Here is a 19,649-nt window from a genome sequence, read left to right on the forward strand (position 1 = left end):
TACAAATGATATGGCAAAAGATGTGGGTCATGATTTGAAAGATTCATGATTTGATACAAGTTGTATTAAATTTCAGTTAGCTGTGCCTTCATTTGGAAGAGAAAGCAAGATAATGATTTAATGATGTCAGGAGGCCTATCTACTTCCTTAGTTTTTTTCTTGCCTTCTTAATCAGTCTGCCTCAATCCAGCCAGGTAAGGTGAGCACTCACTGCTTTCAGTCTTTCTACAAAGAAAACCTACTGGTAATTAAGGAGCGGAAAACTACACTGGTAGTTTACTTTACATACCAATGCAAAATATTCAAATGGATCCTTGAACGGAAGGAAAACAGAATAAAGATTTTAGGTATTGGGCGTATTGCTCCAATTGCATCTTTTAGAAGATGCACATTCACAATGACAAAAGGAGTACAGAAAGTTTTATTAATTATTTTCAGACAAATGGTAGGAATGCATACAAGCAACCCAAAACTTTTTAGAGAAAAATCCTTGGCCAAACTGTTACATGACACTCAGTTGAATAAATCCCTCACTATAAATCACTTGAAGCCATTAAAAAAGTTTTTGTGAAGTTTTTACAAGTGCCTAGATGTGTATCCAATGTGATGTTCAGAAAGGAAGTAGTGAAACAAAAATGAAGCTTGAGAGCACAGCTATTAACATTTACCTATTATTTCAAATGCTACTGTTTTCCATCTATACTGATAGATTTGGGGCACCAATTTAAATCTTCATGGCAACATGCAATTTTGGCAAAAGTTACTGTTTGAACAATTGATCCTTTTGGAAAGCACTCAGCCAAAAGAATAATTAAAGATAGAGTCTTTGAAGCAGAATTGCAGAATGAGGTCAGTCATATTTCAATCTATGTTAAGAGTTTTCACAACTTGTTCAGCTGGGAACTGGGAAGATACTTGATTACTTCAATCTTGGCTGCACAGCAAAGAGACTTTCTCAGAGGCAGAATTGATGTTTTACCTCTGAAAGTCGTAAGGAAAAATTTATCAAAGTCCTCATTTGCCCAAAAGCCTGTTAATGTAACATGAATGCTGTTGACCATCATGCATAAGCTTTTACACTTTTCCTGTTTACCAGTGTCATTAAATAAACTTTTGACCTTCCTTTATTGACACATATTATAGGTCGTAATGAAAGGTTTTTTTTTTTTAATCGTCTCAGACAAGGAACTATTTATTATCATTAGATTTTGCCTACCAGCAATTAAAATTAACAAACAGATCATTAAGAGTACTGCATGGGTTACTGAGAATTCTTCTTTTATTTTTATCTTTATCTGTTTTTATATCCTTTTTGTGGCCTCCATGGTGCCCATCTTTAGTCCATTAGTAATAATATTAAGAATTTTATAGAGCTAGGTTAATGTTTTAATATCTCACCAGAGATTTGCTTGACGAGGCCTCCAGCAACGAAAAAGGAGCCCTGCGCACGGCCTCCCGGGCCTTTCTTGCCGGAGATCCGCTTGACAAGGCCTCTGGTGATGAAAAAGAAGGCCCGGAAGGCCACACAGAGGCATCCCAGCCTCCTTTTTTGTTGCCAGAGGCCTCTTCAAGCAAATCTCTGGTGAGAAAGGAGGCCTGGAGGGCCTCATGAGCATCTCCGGGCCTCTTTTCTCAGTGGCAAAGCACTTGAGGATTGCGTCCTTGTAGGCCTTAGATTATGAATCTAAGGCATCATTTTCAAAAAAGCCTTTGCCAGTAGGAACAGAGCTTCAGAGGGAGGCGCCTGCCCCTCGCAAGCTCTGCTGGTGCCAAACAGAGGCTTTTTGCAAAGGGCTGCAAAAGCCTACTGGAACGCGATCTCCCTGCAGGTTTCAGCTAGGAAATGGCAAACAGAGGGAAGGACTGAACTCTGTTTGCAAAAAACGAGATCTCACGCTACTGATCTCGCATGATATCGTAGTACCTTAGGTAAGGTGACCAGATTTTAACATTGGTAAAGAGGGACATTGTGGGCGTAGCTTATTTTGTGGGCGTGGCTAGCTGGTCATGTGACTGGGTGGGCGTGGCTAGCTGGTCATGTGACCGGGTGGCCATGGCTATGTGTATAGGGTAAGGTGAACAGATTTTAACATTGGTAAGAGGGACACCATTGTGGACGTGGCTTATTGTGTGGGCGTGGCTTGGAGGCCATGTGACTGGGTGGGCGTGGCTAGCTGGTCATGTGACCGGGTGGCCATGGCTATGTGTATAGGGACTACTCAAAGGGCTGGAAAGTCATTTCTGACAGGTCCTCACACTTTTGACTGGTCCTCACACTTATGACCATCCTCACATTTATGCCCGTGCAGCATTCTTAACAACCATGTCACTCATTTCACAATGCTTCTCTTCACCATGGTGACAAGATAGGGCAAAAACGTAAAATGTGAGGACAGTCGTAAGTTCGAGGACTGGTCAAAAGTGTGAGGACCAGTCAAAAATAACTTTTTCAGCCCTCTGAATAGTCCATATGCACAAAAGGACTAACCAGAGGGCTGAAAAAAGTCATTTCTGACAGGTCCTCGCACTTTTGACTGGTCCTCACACTTATGACCATCCTCACATTTATGCCCGTGCAGCATTCTTAACAACCATGTCACTCATTTCACAACTGCTTCTCTTCACCATGGTGACAAGATAGGGCAAAAAACGTAAAATGTGAGGACAGTCGTAAGTTCGAGGACTGGTCAAAAGTGTGAGGACCAGTCAAAAATAACTTTTTCAGCCCTCTGAATAGTCCATATGCACAAAAGGACTAACCAGAGGGCTGAAAAAAGTCATTTCTGACAGGTCCTCGCACTTTTGACTGGTCCTCACACTTATGACCATCCTCACATTTATGCCCGTGCAGCATTCTTTACAACCATGTCGCTCATTTCACAACTGCTTCTCTTCACCATGATGACAAGATAGGGCAAAAATGTAAAATGTGAGGACAGTCGTAAGTTCGAGGACTGGTCAAAAGTGCGAGGACCAGTCAAAAATAACTTTTTCAGCCCTCTGAGTAGTCCATATGCATAAAAGGATACAGTAATAGAGAGGGATGAAGGAAGGGAAGGGAAATTAGAGTAGGAGTGACGGTTAAGAGAGGGAGGAAGAGAGGAGGAGAAGGAGAAAGGAAGAGGAAGTAGGGAGGAGAAAAAGAGGGTGGGGGGAAGAGAAAGTAAGAAGGAAAGAAAAGAGAGGTGGTAGGTTTGAGGAGAAAGATTGCTGTACAATAAAAAAGATGAAAGGGAAGAAAGCCAACCCCAAACAAATATAAAGATATTAAGATAAAGAATGAATTGTTAAACTTTAAAGAATAAAAGAGAACAAATATGAATAAATAGCAATAATTAGAAACACACATACATACAATGTATTTTCTTTGAACAGAATATTTGGCTGGTTCACAAATTTAAACAGTGTTTAGTCATTTCAATTAAATTTACAATTTCTATATTTCCTTTTTGCCATATTTATTCCTCATCTATTTTTTTAAAAAAACAATATTACCCTTCATCCTCATCTCTAATCTTAATCAAATTCAATTTTTCCCTTCTATTCTATATTATACCCCTTCCCATTGTCATCTATTTTTATATCCATCCTCACATTGTTTAATTATGTAATTATGTAATACAGTTGTTTAATACAAATTCAACATTTTAATATAAATCAATTAGTTATATAACTATCTTTTTTGTATATTAATCAATATGAACATGAATATTCCTATTATTTCCATGCAATCCAATTTCTTACAAATCAATTAATTATACTTACCAATAATAATAAACCAAATAATTTCCCCCATATATTCCTCCAAACCACAACTTAACCATTTCTGCTTTCAACACAGTATACAATTAATAGTATCTCAATTATTACAATTCCCTAGTTAAAAAGAGCTTTTTTTTCTTTTGTGTTTTAAAATCTTGAACTCTCCTCTTTTGCCCTAAATAATTTCCCATTGTTTACACCTACCTTTTTTGGTGAGGAAAAGGAAAATAAATCTGCTGCCTAATTTTCCAACATTGCAAGCAAACAGCAAAGCCAACAGCCAGTTTCACTTTCGTTTTGAGCTTGGTTTGCACAAAGAGAAAAAAAAAACTGCTGGAGCAATTTAGGAAGAGCAGAGCCCTGCGCAAATCAGCTGAGAGGGGGAAGCCGAGCTAATCAACGTAGGTGGGCCCTTTGAAGCCCCGCGGCAAGAGTTTAAACAGGTTTTTTCCCTCTAGCCAGCAGCGGGGATTCAGGAGGCAGAATGAAAAATCGGGACTTTTTAAAAACGCCGTGGGACGCGGGACAAATTGCTCAAAAGCGGGACTGTCCCGCCAAAAGCGGGACGTCTGGTCACCTTAACCTTAGGCCTGTTCTCTATAAATGCACCGAAAGTTTGAAGCAATGAAGCAGGCAAAGAAACCGCGACAGAGAGGAGATCTTTGCAAGGTAAGTGAGTCTCCACAGGCGAAGTGTCTGTGAAGACCTGGCCAGGAGCAGGGGAATATGCAAGGCGAATGTTGCAGAATCTCTGTGGTTGTTCGTAAGAGGGAACAACTGCTGTGAAGATGCAATATTCATAATTTCGGCACTTGTTCATAAATGATAGAGGGCACTTATCACATAACTTCGAACATTCGCTAAAGGGAATGTTCTTAACCCAGGGATTTACCTGTATTGAAATGGGTATAACTTTTTCTTGTATGCTGGTCCATAATAGAAATAAAGATTTTGATCTCCTTGTGCTGCTATATAATAGAAGAACTATTGTTCAGAAATTGTTATAAAAGTATAAGTCAATCATTAAAATTAGCTTATACAACATATGCAAAACATCAAGTAGCTGAATTATCTTAACTTAAAATTTTAATTAACCAAGCTCCAAAGGACTGAAAGAACAAAATGTATTTCAGCTTTCTGAAATATGGCAATTGGCTTTTGAAATTATAATGGGATCTCAGAAAAAGAAAATCCAATAGCTATTCTTAGGAAATTTCTCAAGCTCTGTCAGTACATGTCTGTCTTCTATTGTAAGCAGCAGTCACATCTCTACATTTTTTTTTTTTTAATTTGATTTATATGCCGCCCTTCTCCGGAGACTCAGGGCGGCTTACAGTGCATTCAGCAATAGCCTTCATACTTTTGTATATTTATACAAAGTCAGCTTATTGCCCCCACAAACTGGGTCCTCATTTAACCTACCTTAGAAAGAATGGAAGGCTGAGTCAACCTTGAGCCTTGGAGAGATTCGAACCAGCGGTAAATTGCAGGCAGCTGTGTTAATAACAGGGTGCTTTAAACCACTGTAGTACCAAGGCTTGACCAGAGATTTGACCAGATCTGACAAATGATTAAGTAATTTTAAAATATGAACAATAGGAAGACAGATATTAATCAGTTTAATATCTGGCTGTAAAACAAGGTTGGAGAGTATGAAATAAGATTGATTTACTGAATTTAACTGGTGTGGAGTCTGATCTAATTCCAAATAAAAAGTTGGTTCAAAATTTTATCTATGACATGAAGGAAGAAAGGTGGTATGCATATAAAATAAATGTGCCAAATAACAGAGATGTGCCAAATGGTTCAAGTAAGAACAATTTTGAGTGTTCTATGCTCAGAATGAAACATGTTTCAAGAGAAATTAGCTTTAAGATATGCAGCTAATGCTTATGTTGCTAGGCAGAATTCCTTAGGGGCTGGAGTATAGCAATGAAGGACTGACCATCTGGCAGCTGTTGATGAGAGACTTAGAAATAAAGGCAGGGGATTGCTATGACTGGGCTTGACTCACTGTAGATGCTTGCATTGCTTGTTAAACTCATGTGCATATCTAATTGTCTGCTTATGAAACTGGTCATGGAAGTAGAAAATATGACATAGGACCTGCAGTCAGAGTTGTGCAGTCACCTGGCATTATGATGAAACTAAGAAAAGGAACAATGCTGCGGAAGGGACTTTTGAACTCTTTGCTGAGTTAACCTAGTTCCTTCCATTAACCACCAAGGTACTGAGATCAGGAACGGTGATCCTGTATGAATCTAAGGCCATCATTGCTGGTGGTGGTGGCAGCAAGCCAAATATTCCAGCAGACAGCTTATTTTCATGAATCAGAAAACACTGCAAGCCTGGAGGTAATATAACATACAATCACTTCAAACCACGTAGATTTACTTTCATGTGCATAAAGCAGCTTTCAAGGGCTGGTTGTCGGTGGAGGTTTGAAGTCATCTGTAATGCAGATGATGGCTTTGCACAACCAATCCTTCTTCGTGGTGAAGGATGCAAGATTGCCAAATAGCTTACAAAATAGCTTACAAAACCATTCTGCAGAGTCCATCTCTTTGAGCATGTGTGCAATGTCACATATAAAAATAGGGTGGGCTTTCATTGCAATAGAACGGTGCTGGTTTTACCCCTTCACACTTTGGGTCTCTTCAGATGTTCCTGCTACCATATTTCTAGTACCACCATCCTTATCAAGCAGACAATAATCTAACTGTATAAATTACTCAGGGAACAAATGTTTGCTGCTAGTAGCAGAGTGCTCGATTTAAATTGCATTCACTTTAGACATCCGTACCACTAATAAGCATAGCAGCTTAGCCAACATGGTTTCATGATCATGAGTAGTGGGTCAAACTGAAGAGCAATCTGACAGGCACAGCGTGGCACCAGCAGCTGCAGTGCCTGCTAACAGAATCTGATTGTGTGTGAAAATGCTGTTGGTTTGGCTTCTTTGTTGATGATTTTTCTGTCCTTTGGCAGCTAAAAAAAATAAAAATAAATGGAAGTGCAGGCTCTGTATTGGCTGGACCAAATATATCACATAGAATAGAATAACAGAGTTGGAAGGAACTTGGAGGTCTTATAGTCTAAGCCCCTGCTCAGGCAGGAAACCCTACACCATTTCAGACAAATGGTTGTCCAATCTCTTCTTAAAAAGTTCCAGTGTTTGAACTTCTGGAGGCAAGTAGTTCCACTGATTAATTGTTCTAGATAAAGTATATCATTCTGGAATGAGCCTTTTTTTTTTCATTTAATGCATACCCCAATGAATATTTACTTATGCTACCAACAAAGCGTAAATTTGGAAAGTGTTGTGAAACAAAGTCATTATTTTTAAAAAAACGATTAACTGATTTTTTTATTATATTGTTTTCCTGTGGATCTTAGGGATTCTTTTTATAACATATATGTAAACGATTCTAGATAGAGAGGATGTCATTGGCCCATATAATCTAATTAGCTTCATAATTAAATGATTTGAATATAGTTCCCCTTGGGTCTTGTGCAAAAACATGCCTTGGGACTTTCGTTTTTCTTTTTTAAAAATATTAAGAAAAGTAGCAAGTTTTATTTATGTGAAGGCCGTTTGTTCTTTGATACAATTGAATTCCCTTAGCTTATTCTGAAAATAGGTCACTGAATGCTAGGATTTGCACTTATGACAACAGATTTATAAGGAAATCTTTTCTCTCACCATAAACCAAAGTGCAGCATATAAATAGAATCTGCGGTGTCCGTCATGTAAACCATTGCATATTTATTCTTTGGCTTAGAAAATTATCTAGATAGGTTTGTTGAATCTTATTGAGCTTGTCCACTAATCCCTTGAAAACTTTCCTTTGGGACTACTTGGGTATAGAAACTGTACTAAAAATAAATATAAAAAGCACCCACATACATCTTCCCTATCTGTGTATGTACTAAATCTCATTTTGCCTTTCAAGCCGTGTTAGCAACTTTGAGAAAAATAATGTTGAATTCAATTGTTTCCAAGCTTACAAGCTAAGAAAATTTGTGATCCAAGCCAGATAATTACAAGTTTCAGTGACATCATTATACTGAATGCATATATATCAAAACAGGATAATTAGGCTGATGTTATGGAAAAAAGCTGGCCTATCTCATTAAGAAAGGCTTTTAGTGGCACATTATTGAAGTAGCAATGTGATATAAAAATTAATGAATTTTCTTTTTCCAGAAAAAAGGAAGGAGTATCAAAATATAGTGTTAAGATTAAAGTTACAGCAAATATACAGCATTTAAATATTATGTTCACCCTACGATAACACAGTTGGAAACCGCACTTTGGTATTTGGAAAGTATTGTTCATTTTTCATAAAATAAAGTTTACATTATAAGCACACTGAATTAATGAGAAACAATTTCCAATTAATAAAAGTACTCTTGGCTTCTAAAACTGATCTTTATGCAAAATATTTTAGAAGCACAGAAAAGAGTTTTGAGAGCAATAATTACTTTTAAACAATATATATAAGAATTAGGTGCTAAAAAAAACTTTATTCCTTAAGATTAGTTAAACATAAAGCATATTTTTCCTTAGATTTTTAAGTATTTAAAAATCAGTAAAATTTTCAGTAGTTAACATGAATGATTTTGCATTTAATTTTTATAAACTTTGTATAATTTATAAAACAGTTTTGTAGATTTTTACATAGAATTGAAATTGTTATTGCTGTTGTTATTCATCTAGCCTTTATGCATGTAGAAGTTTTCTACATGCATAAAATTAATAAGTTTAAATAAATTAAAAATTATGCAACAGAAAAGACCAGCATCTAAGTAAGTCAACTTTAAAGAATCTCTACAAATGCTCTACCACAAAAAGAGAATTGGTTGCATACCATTCCAGTGCAAATTATTTAATCCTTAGAATAAAGAATAAAACTAATGATGAAAATGAGTGTATTTTTACCACATATCTAGAAAATGACGGAAAACTCTAAATGAAGAGCATTATACATGAATATGCCTTATCAAAGAATCATGAAATGAAAATATTTGAGAACAAGAAAGCTGCTATAAACTACTCTCCCTGAATTTGAAGAACATAGTGAAAACAAAAGTAGACAGATCATATGAAGGGGAAAAATCAAAAGTGGGGAATTAAAAAAAATATGTAAATTAGTAATCATAATACCAGCAATTTAATCATTCTGTAGTCTGTAGCTCAAATTGCTCAACATTATTTCTGAATTTAATTCTAACTCCAACCTGAGGATGATACTATTGTATAAATTGATTATTTTTTAAATTTTCTGCCAAAGAGCAAAGTGTTTGCCACAAGTCTTCAACTCCTACTGTAAATGCAACTACACTGAATAAATCCTATTTCACTGAATTTATTTTTAATATATATGGTTGGTATTGTTAGGTTTAAATGTCATAGCAGGCAGAATTTCAGTATAGAAATATTCAGGTTTGCATTTTAATGTGTTCAATCTTTGAGTTAGGTAGATGCCACATACAACAAGGAAAAACCTAGGAAGACACTTCAGCTTTCAATTTTAATTATGTATCATCACAGTGAAACCAGTAAAAAAGGTCTCCTACTCATCCCACATTCACACACAATGCCATACAAAATATGCATACATACTGTATATATATATATATATATATATATATATATATATATATATATATATATGTTTATGTAAGTGTATATATATATATACACACACACACATACACATACATCACATGTATGTATAATCAAAAATAATTCAATAAAATCAAGCATATAGCAAAATAATACCCTACTGATTCACCTTATATGTATTATTCAGGAACACAATTTGTATCTGGAAATAGAGCTTCACCATTCCCAACTAGAAGAAAATGAGTTGAAAAGATGGTATTGAGAAAGGAATAGTCTGTTAACATCTATATTTCTATAGGAATAGGCTAAGCAAGAAATTTTCATATATATACATGAAATACATACATATATACAAACACATTTAAATATCTCTTCAAATATGTAAGCATCCATCTAAATTTTTCAAAATTTTCTTTGTGTATATGGATTCATTCTTATTTGTAACATACAGTCCACTTTAAGTGAGTTGTATCTTAGAGTCTACTGTGGAATAAACCATTTTCTGATGAGAGGTGCCAATATTTTCAGAAAAAACCTTATGTGAAATCTAGCAAAAACCACAGGAAGAATGTTATGAAGTTATGTTACAAGTAGTTATAGGATTCTTATCTCTTCTACCATCTACACAGATGCTTGATTTCTTCTTCACTGCTACACAAATTTTATGTTGTCTTTTATTTAGGTTATGGCTGCTGGCATATGATTTATTGCATCCATACTCCATCCCATATTTCATTCTGCTGACACAAAGTGACATGAATTTCATTCTTCTTCCTCCAGCAAGCCACATGCCTTCAGGTCAGTTTAGCCAGCAAAATGCAAAAGCAATAACAGGTGCTCCTATATTTCAATGAATGCAAAAGTACATTACTGAGAGATGGTATTAAAATGTGTATTAGATAAGTATATTAATGGGGATAAAGAGTTACTTCACCCTGGGATAATTACATGTAATCTAATTTCCAGTAAATAGGTTACTGAAAACCAATTATAACAGCTCTTCCTTTTTAAGGATAACCTGGTTCCCAAGCATCCTGAAAAATATATTTACACATTAGTTTGCTGGAAGAGGAAGGGGTAACAGCTCTATTCAATCACCATGCTGTGATGAAGATGCTAGTATTAAAAATAACCTTCTAAAATTAGAGCCAGATTTATGTTATATATTTTTCCTCTCAACTCAAATGTACAGAATGATTTTGCTTCCTTATAATTAAAGCAGAAATAAATCTAAAGTTCATTTTGTCTTAGAAAAACTATTGCTCCAACAGAAAGGAAGCCAAGTAACTCATTCAAGCCTGCTGATGTTGGTTTCCAAGATGTAAAGCTCAATTAGGGAGAGACCACTGAAGTGTATTTGACATTCCACAGCAATTTATGCTATCACAAAATCTGTGTCATTGTGGTATGCAATGGAAACTTTTTGGGAAAATTGTAGGTGGCACGCGCAGCATTAACCAGCAGTACCTGCTGTCATCCTGCATAACCCATGTTCATCCTCTAGAATACATCAACCATTGTCCAAATGCATAGTCTGGTTTGCCTTTTGCCAATTGGAGGATAAGCTTTTAAAAAACTATCATCTGAAAGTCTATAGAGATTCTTAGTTACCTGTCTCACAGGTGCTTTTTCAAGAGGCAACTGGACTTTCTTGTTTTTCTTTGAAGACATTTCACTTCTCATCCAAGAAGCTTCTTCAGCTCTGACTGGACGGTGGGGAATGGAAGGATTTATACTCCTTGCAGACAGCTGGTCATTTGCATTCTTTTAGCTGAAATTTGTATTTAATTGAATATTTTTGGTGTGCAATAACTAAACCAAGCTTAGAGAACTCCAGACTCCACCCTGAGCTACACATATTCTCTTATCTTTTATAACTAAAGATAAGTTTACACATGTGGGTTTGACTTTTTGCCCGAACAAAAATAAAAAACAGGAAACTGCAGGGTCATTTCTAAACTATTTGCTGCCAGAATTCAGCAGCAGCAGCAACTCAAAAGTTCTAGAGAACAAGGTAGGAAACATTTAAGTCAGTAACTGTATTTTATCTATCCACCTATTTCATGTACCACCTATTACAATTATATTTTTGCAATTAATTTTTTATACATAATATTAACATTGTAGAAATCTACAGGGCTAGCCAGAGGTCAAATTCAATGCCAAAAGATAATATGTATTTAATCAATCATATTTGTATAGCCACCAATCATACAAAGTTACTAAGTGGTTGTACATACTTGATTATACATACTACAATCAAGAATATATAAACCATTATAAACCACCTATATATATATATAAACCATTAAGCAACCAATTTAAATTAAAACAAATGAATTTTAGGAAAACATACAGAGTGCATTCCATTCACTCTCATACAATCATCTAACAGGTTGCACTTAACCATGGACTCCCCAAACTAGTTGACAAGTTATGTTTCAAGGATCTTTTGGAAGGCCAACATGTTGGGTAAATTGGAAAAAGCAAACATGATTTTTTTTTCTTGGATTCTGGCTGTTGTTTCCCTTTGAAGAAAAAAAATACCTTCTTTTATTCATCTGCTTCACTATGTTTGCTGGTGGCTGCAGAGCTTCCAAAACATGTGTTTCCTGTTTCCTTCTACTCCTGTTTAAAAGTTGAGACCTTATTGGCAACTCTGCTGTGCCGTACAGTGGAAAAGGCTAAAATGGGAAGGGAGGATGCAGCACAAGTACTTGGAAGTTTTCTAAACAGTCTACAAGTTTTCTTTTTCAGTTCTTACTGAAAAAGAAAAACAAGAAATCCAAAAGGAAGCCAGCATGACTGCACAAATATCTGTCTGATAAACTGAAAGACAAAAAGCATAAGTACAAAAAATGGAAAGAGGGACACATAACTAAGGCAGAATATCAGCAGATAGCCTGAATCTGCAAAGGTGAAGTCAGGAAAGCAAAGGCTCAGAATGAACAAAGACTTGCAACAGAAGTCGAAGATAATTTTTAAAAACTTTCTTTCAAAATATAAATAACAAGGAAATAGTTAAGGAAACAGTCCACTAAAAAGAGAAGATGGTAAGGAAGTAACAGGCAGTAGAGAGAAAGCAGAGCTGCTTAACTCATTCTCTGCATCAGTCTTCACACAAAAAGAAACTATAGCCCAATCCCCCAAACACATAACTGTAAAAGACAGACTAGAAATAAAAGTTAAAATAACCAAGAAAATGGTTAGAAAACACCTGTCTGATCTTGATGAATATAAATCACCAGGACCTGATGGATTACATTTCAGAGTTCTGAAGAAGTTGGCAAATGTTATCTCAAAACCATTGTATTCTATCTATAAAAATTTTTGGAGCACTGGGGAACTACCAGAGGATTGGAAAAGAGCTGATGGTTCCCCCTCTTCAAAAGAAAAGGAAAAAACCAGACTCAGGAAACTACAAACCAATCAGCTTAACATCAATACTGGGAAAGACACCGGAAAAAATAATCAAAAAACAGATCTATGAACATCTAGAAACAAATACAATTATAACTAGTATCCAGCATGGGCTTGTTAAAAACAGATCATGCCAAACCTATCTTATTTCATTCTTTGACAGAGTGACTACATTAGTAGACCAGCGAAATGCTGTGGACATTGAATACTTAGACTTTCAGCAAGGCATTAGACAAAGTAGACTACAACCTACTTCTTGGTAAACTAGAAAAATGTGGGATAGATAGTATCACCACCAGATGGATTTGTAATTGGCTGACAAACCATACTCAAAGAGTAGTCCTTAATGGTATTATGTCTACATGGATGAAAATAAGCAGTGGGGTACTACAAGGTTCCATCTTAGGCCCAGTACTCCTTCAATATTTTCATAAATGACTTAGATAAGGGAACAGAAGGAGAACTCATCAAACTTGCAAATGACACCAAACCTGCAGATATAGGCAATAGCCCAGAAGATAGGCTCAAGATCCAAAAAGACCTTAACAGACTTGAACAATGGGTCCTATCCAACAACATGAAACTTAATGTGGACAAAAGCAAGGTTTTACATCTAGGCAAAGGTACAAGTACAGATTAGGTGAAACCTGACTCTGCTCTGCTACGTAACATGCTCTGCTACGTAATGTACTCATAGTATGAATCATATTTTGTACAAACCTATAAGCGACCAACTAGAAGTAGGACTGCATTATAAAAGCACCTTTAAAGTATTAATATAAAAGAAATTTAAAAATATATTAAAGAAATTGATGTACAGTATACATATATGAAAGATCAGAATACTGCTACAGTAACTGCCACTACTTTAAGACTGAAATAAAATGGTAATATATACTTATTATGAACTTTCTGTTCCAAAGAAATATATATGAACAGTGAAGATCCAGAAAGATGCTTTTTTCCTGTTGTATTATAATCAGTTAATTACAGGTAGTCTTCAACTTACAACAGTTCACTTAATGACCATTAGAAATTACAACAGCACAGAAGAAAGTGACTTATGATCATTTTTTATATTTATGACTGTTGCAGCTTCCCCATGGTCACATGATCAAAATTCAGACACTTAGCAACTGACTCATATTTATGACCGTTGCAGTGTCCTGGGGTCATGGTGACCTTCTGACAAACGAAGTCAATGGGGAAGCCAGATTCATTTAACATCCATGTTCCTAACTTAACATCTTCAGTGATTCACTTAACAACGGTGGCAAGAAAAGTCATAAAATAGAGAAAATTTACTTAACCAATGTTTCAATTGTGGTCATAAGGACTTAACCAATTGTGGTCATAAGGACTACCTGTATTTGGGAGGCTTTGCTTGTTGGTGAAAATGAACAATCATTTCTTCAGTATTTCAGCTTGAAGACTAAAAACTTTATGGAATACACTGTGAACATCCTTCATGCCCTTAATATTGAGTAGTACAGCTACAGCAGACCAGAGCATTTTATGGCCCACAGGCCACATTTGACTGTCCCTGTCTGGCGTGCAATGGCTGGTGGATGAGGGCGGCAGTGGCAGTGGCATGAGAGGATGGCAGCCCTCCAGAACAGTCCCAGATTTTCAGGCGGCCCCTTGGGAAAATTAATTGCCCATGCCTGAACTACAGGAATACCCAAATTTTTAAGCAATACTAATGTTTAAGCAATACTAATGTTAAAGTTGTAACACTAAATCTCCAGCTGTGCTGTCTTTCTTTATACTGAGACGCAAACTAATTCTCCATCAAAGTAAATAAAGATTTGATTGGATTTATCCAAGATTATTTAGAAGGAAATAACATCCTTCCAGTAGAACAGAAAGGAAATGAAAGAAAAAGCAGAGATACAAAAGATCAACTTCTGATTAATAAGATGTAAATGGAAACAACCAATTTACATATTGTCAACATAGAAAATTAAGAAACTAAGAAAAAAATTCCTGTCATTTGGAACAATTAGTCAATCTAATGGCTCACCAGAGTAAGTTGTAGATGCTACAACAGTCTAGGATTTTAAGAAGATATTGGACAACTATTTGTCTGAAATGGTATAGAGCTTCTTCTTGAGCAGGGAGTTGGACTAGAAGACCTCCAAGGTTACTTCCAATTCTATTATTCTGTTATTTTAAAGGATCAAGATCTGAAAATCAAAGTTGAAAGATTATGGCATAAACCCGCTGTGGAGATCCCACTGGTGATCAACACACTGGGTGCAATACCAAAATATCTTGGACAGCACTTAGAAAATTTGCACATTGATAGAGTTTCCAAATAAAGTTCACAGTGCTTGGATTCACACATATACTACACTGATACATTTTGATATTCTTGTTTCTCAGGAAGAACTCAATGTGTATGAAGGCCAACACCAACTTAAATACTGGCAGCTGTGAATTCACATGTTTACATATCTATTTTAACCTTGATCAAATAAAACTGCTTTATATTCCTTCCTTTTACTTTTAACAATCCTAATCTTTATTGTCTTCAAATAATGTTCTTTATTTCTTTTCATTTTTTTTCTTTGCCCCTTCTCAGAAAATTCTTCAAAGCTTGAACAAGTTTCTTTTGTAAATCCAATATAAGAAAATCATCAAAGTCACTTTCTTGGTTTCTTATTTTTATATCCCATTTAATTATTAAGACATCACACAGTTTTGTTTGTTTGTTTGTTTATTGTTTTTGGTATCTCCAATGTAACATTGGAACGTATGAGGAAGAAATGGATAAAGGCAAACTCAACCATCACAGCAGAATGAAGAGCCAGCAAGTATATAATTCCTTTTCAGACAAAGAAAAGAGTTAAGACAACCCACAAATGCACCATACAGTTTCTGTTCAGAGACCAAAAGGCAGTGAGTTTAGGTATGAGAAACATGGAGATAACCATCTTTTGAGCACTTTCAAAAATATATTGGGTTTGCATACTTCCTTTTCTAATCACTTTCAGTAATTGCTTGTTAACTGATTTTCAGTTATGAGGTTGTGGATCAACATGTTGTAGACCACTGGTAAATTTCCTTCAATCCTTAGCAAAAGACATTTTAAATACAAATTTAAGGACTAAGCAAAAAAATTCTTTGGAATATACACCAAAAGAGAGATTAGAACTTTTATTTCAGATAGTTAAAAATGGACTAAAAATCCAGATGGATTTGAAATAAGATTTTGGATTTAATTATAAGAATCCTTCCTGTGGAAAATGTTTTTGTTTTGAATTCTCTTAAAAAAAATAGTATGAGAGATTGAAGGCCACTAGAGGGAACCAGAAGGAATTAAAGACTACAATTGAAGGAGAACAACACATTTCATTAACTAATACAGAATGAAGCAAAATATTTTAACACTGAGCATATTGAAGAATATTTTTGAAGAATGGACTTAGAAGTTGATTTTAAGAGTGTCTGCCTCTAGAGATACACCGTGTTTCAAAGATATTATGAAAGAGATGTAAGCTTTATCTGACATTTTCTGACCTGAAAATGAGTTTAAAAATGATAGCTACAAGAATGATATGGAAAAAGTCCAGGTCATTTCTTCAATTTCTATTACTCCCCATACATTCACTATTATTTGCTAATGTGGGAATGAAGTACAGGTAGTCCTCAATTTATGACTACAATTCAGCCCAAAATTTATGTTGTTAAATGAGAAATTTAAGTGAATTTTGCCCAATTTTACAACCTTTATTGCCACAGTTATTAAATGAATCACTGCAAATGTTAAATTAGTGACATGGTTGTTAAGTGAATCTGATTTCCCCATTGACTTTGCTTGTGAGAAGGTAGCAAAAGGTGGACATATGATCCTGGGACCCCACAACCATCATATATATGAGTCAGTTGCCAAACTCTGAATTTTGATCACATGATCATGGAATGTTGCAATGGTTATAAGTATGAGAAATGGTCACAAGTCACTTTTTTCAGTACCGTTTTAACTTTGAACAATCACTGAACAAACTATTAAGTTGAAGACTACCTATACAGTACATATGTATTTTAGGTTTCCTTATTGTAACGACTCATTATAGTAAAGCATTTATAGAAAGGCATGCAATTTATAATTATATAGTTTATAAAGCACTTCAAAGCAACAAAACATATAAAGCAAATGACTTCAAACAAAAAAAGAACAAAAAATTCATGCGTCACAATTCATACTAGTTTTTAAATGGTTAATTACAAATTATACAACAGTGACAGAATTCTTAATTTATAAATATACACTGTGTATCTTACACTTTATAAGGAAACTATAATTTGGAAGGTCTCAGCTTGTATGCTGTGCATAATTTTACACCACTGTAGCTAATTAAACATTTTAGTGTAATCATCTGTCTTGTTTTTAACATTGCGCCAAAAGAAACATGAAATCAAAGTGATTTACTCTTCATTAAGGATGGATATCTGAACTGCAAATATACAAATATAACATGTAAATCATGTCCAGTCCATCACTATGTGGATGGGGACCATGGCAAATATTAGAAACAAGATACAGTATTTAATGTAGGTTTCTGAAAACCATTCAAAGCAATTCTTTAAAATGATTACTCAAGAGCTTTGAGGCAGCCACAATTTTCAAAGGATAAGCTTGGCTGCTTCACAGTACTTTACTGTTTTTTTTTTTACTTGAGCATGAATGCCATTGGATCAAAGCAAATCAAGGCAGCAATGCCTTGGGTACATGTACTTTCATACTGAGAAGACCAAGAAAAAGCATCAGTGTCAAAGTCAAGCCTTTGAAAGATGTGGATGCCTCTCTGCTCCAATTAGCAGGTTCAGAAGGTTGCTTTAAGAAGTGGCTCTCCAACAGCTTGTGCAAGCATCTCCAATACACAGACCGATACAGAGGAACAGCATCCTGCCAAGGGCCCTCAGCTGGAGTGCAATCCAGAGACAAATCCAGGAGACAGTATAAAAATATAAATTCAGGATCAGAGTCACAGAATAAGTCTAAATAAAGAAAATGAATCATGAATCATCCAAAGAAGGTCCATCAATTATTCATCAATTTGAATAGTATAATCAGTTTAAACTGATGAAAATTAGTGCAATATTGCAGTTTAAAGGGGATCAACCCTGTCAGGTAGAAAGGAAGCTTGGTTGTGCTAAGTATTTTAAATAAGGCAGGAACGCATGATTAATTATAACAGCAAATCCCACTGATAGAATAACGAACAACAATGAAGAGATTAACATTGTTCAGACATTCCATGTTTTCTCAAATGTGAGAAAATATCTTTTCCAGGGATAGATTGCTACCCTATTTCTTTGCTTGATCATCTCACCTTAAAAATAATCCTAACAAATCAACTGGTTCGAAAAAAAATCCTGTCTGTCTGGCTCACACACACCGGTTGCTCCAGCGGCGTGTGGTTCGGTGAACCAGTAGCAGCGGCAGCACGTGACTCCGCCCACCCTTCCTGATGTCGTTACTTCCTGGTTTTAACCAGGAAGTAACCCATTTTTGACCCTCTGCGTATGTGCAGAGGGTCAAAAATCAGATGTGACAATAGCGCACACACTTCCAAACCGGTAGGGAAGATAAGTAGATTTCACTCCTGGACCACACTTAACATTTTTGGGGAATTGAATACCACCAAAGCAAATTATTCTGTATCATATAACAGATGGATTTAGGAAAAGCTTTAAGAGAGTATTCTTTACTTCTTAACTAAGATATGCCTATTTTGACGTCTGTTATAGGATTTTTCTCCCCACTTCATTCTCAAAGCAACATGAAATTCCAACTAAATTCCAACTGTGTAGTGGGAGGGAGACTATGTAGCTTGAAAAAAGGATATTTAAAGGGATTCATATTATCTTATTCTTACTTATTTTAGAGCTTATGCAGCACTTCTGCTTCAAAGGAGAAAAGGTGCTTTGGGGCCTACAGAAGAGTACATGTTACCTCTCAGCAACTCCATACAGCAGTTGCACCTTTTACTGAGATTTTATAGTTGTTTTGACACACCACACAACTCAAAACTATTTTGATTACAAATGAGAATCAAATGAATATTTTACAAGTCACTGTGGACAAATATCAAACAAGTATGTTCTCTGTTACTCATCCCTGTAGATTTTATCCTTGCACAGGAATAACTGAAATTTATCCATTTAAATGGGCAAGCAGAGGCTTCAAAGCTCTCCAATGTATAAGCATTTCCAGTATTATAATTAGACAGCTCTACTTGTCCTTGTTTTTGTGGCACCATTTTTACAATCTCTTTGTATCTGGCAATCAATTCTCAAGTTGAAAGTACACTTTAATTTATTGAATAATGGCTATATGTTAAAACTGTGGCTTATTAAATTTGTTAACCAATTATATCTTGAACGTCTTCAAGTTACAATGCACAGTCTGCTATTTCTCTACCTTTGTGGACTCAGAAATCAATTGCTGAAAGTAATATAGAGTGAGGCCCTAAGTCAATAGTGAACAGTCACACTTATTTGATGAAACAGCTATGATATTTTAATCTCCCATGGTCTTCTCTTGCCTCTTTCTCTTGCTAAACGCTGCTTTTATGATACGTCTATATACAAAAAACAATTTGCTTTATGCAGCATTTGCTGCAAATGCAATAGTAGAATAGAAACCAATTCTCACTGAAATAGCAACTGAGTAATCTTACTGCATATTATAAAGCTTTTCTTTTTAAGAAAAACAATGTGGGAAAAAGACTGTGCAGAATTATTCTCACTTTAAAAGTAACAAAGATATATCACCTTAAGAACATTTTGCACCTCCATTTGAGAACTTTCATTTGGAAGTTCAAACTAT

General features: G+C 35.5%; 1 protein-coding gene and 1 long non-coding RNA gene across 5 annotated transcripts in view; one reads left to right on the top strand and one right to left on the bottom strand.

The window, feature by feature from the left end:
- Positions 1-19,649, bottom strand: part of MARCHF1 (membrane associated ring-CH-type finger 1) — a 135,967-nt gene that overhangs the window by 107,156 nt on the left and 9,162 nt on the right. Inside the window, exon 2 of one of the 3 annotated variants that reach the window (XM_087874892.1) lies at positions 11,003-11,162. The exons of the other annotated variants lie outside the window; for them this stretch is intronic. The gene's annotated coding sequence lies outside the window, so the exon portion shown is untranslated. The remainder of the gene's footprint in view (positions 1-11,002; positions 11,163-19,649) is intronic. 3 annotated transcript variants of the gene reach the window in all.
- On the top strand, positions 821-19,195 carry LOC117662137 (uncharacterized). Of its 2 annotated transcripts, none has more exons than XR_004590292.1 (3): positions 821-849; positions 10,074-10,189; positions 15,197-15,258. It is a non-coding gene; the product is annotated as an uncharacterized LOC117662137 (long non-coding RNA). The 2 variants fall into 2 exon arrangements; XR_004590293.2 differs by lacking the exon at positions 821-849 and adding an exon at positions 4,350-4,431 and having other exon boundaries at positions 15,197-19,195.

This window comes from Pantherophis guttatus, chromosome 8 (genome assembly GCF_059756535.1).
Source record: "Pantherophis guttatus breed Tessera chromosome 8, ASM5975653v1, whole genome shotgun sequence".
NCBI lineage: Eukaryota > Metazoa > Chordata > Lepidosauria > Squamata > Colubridae > Pantherophis > Pantherophis guttatus.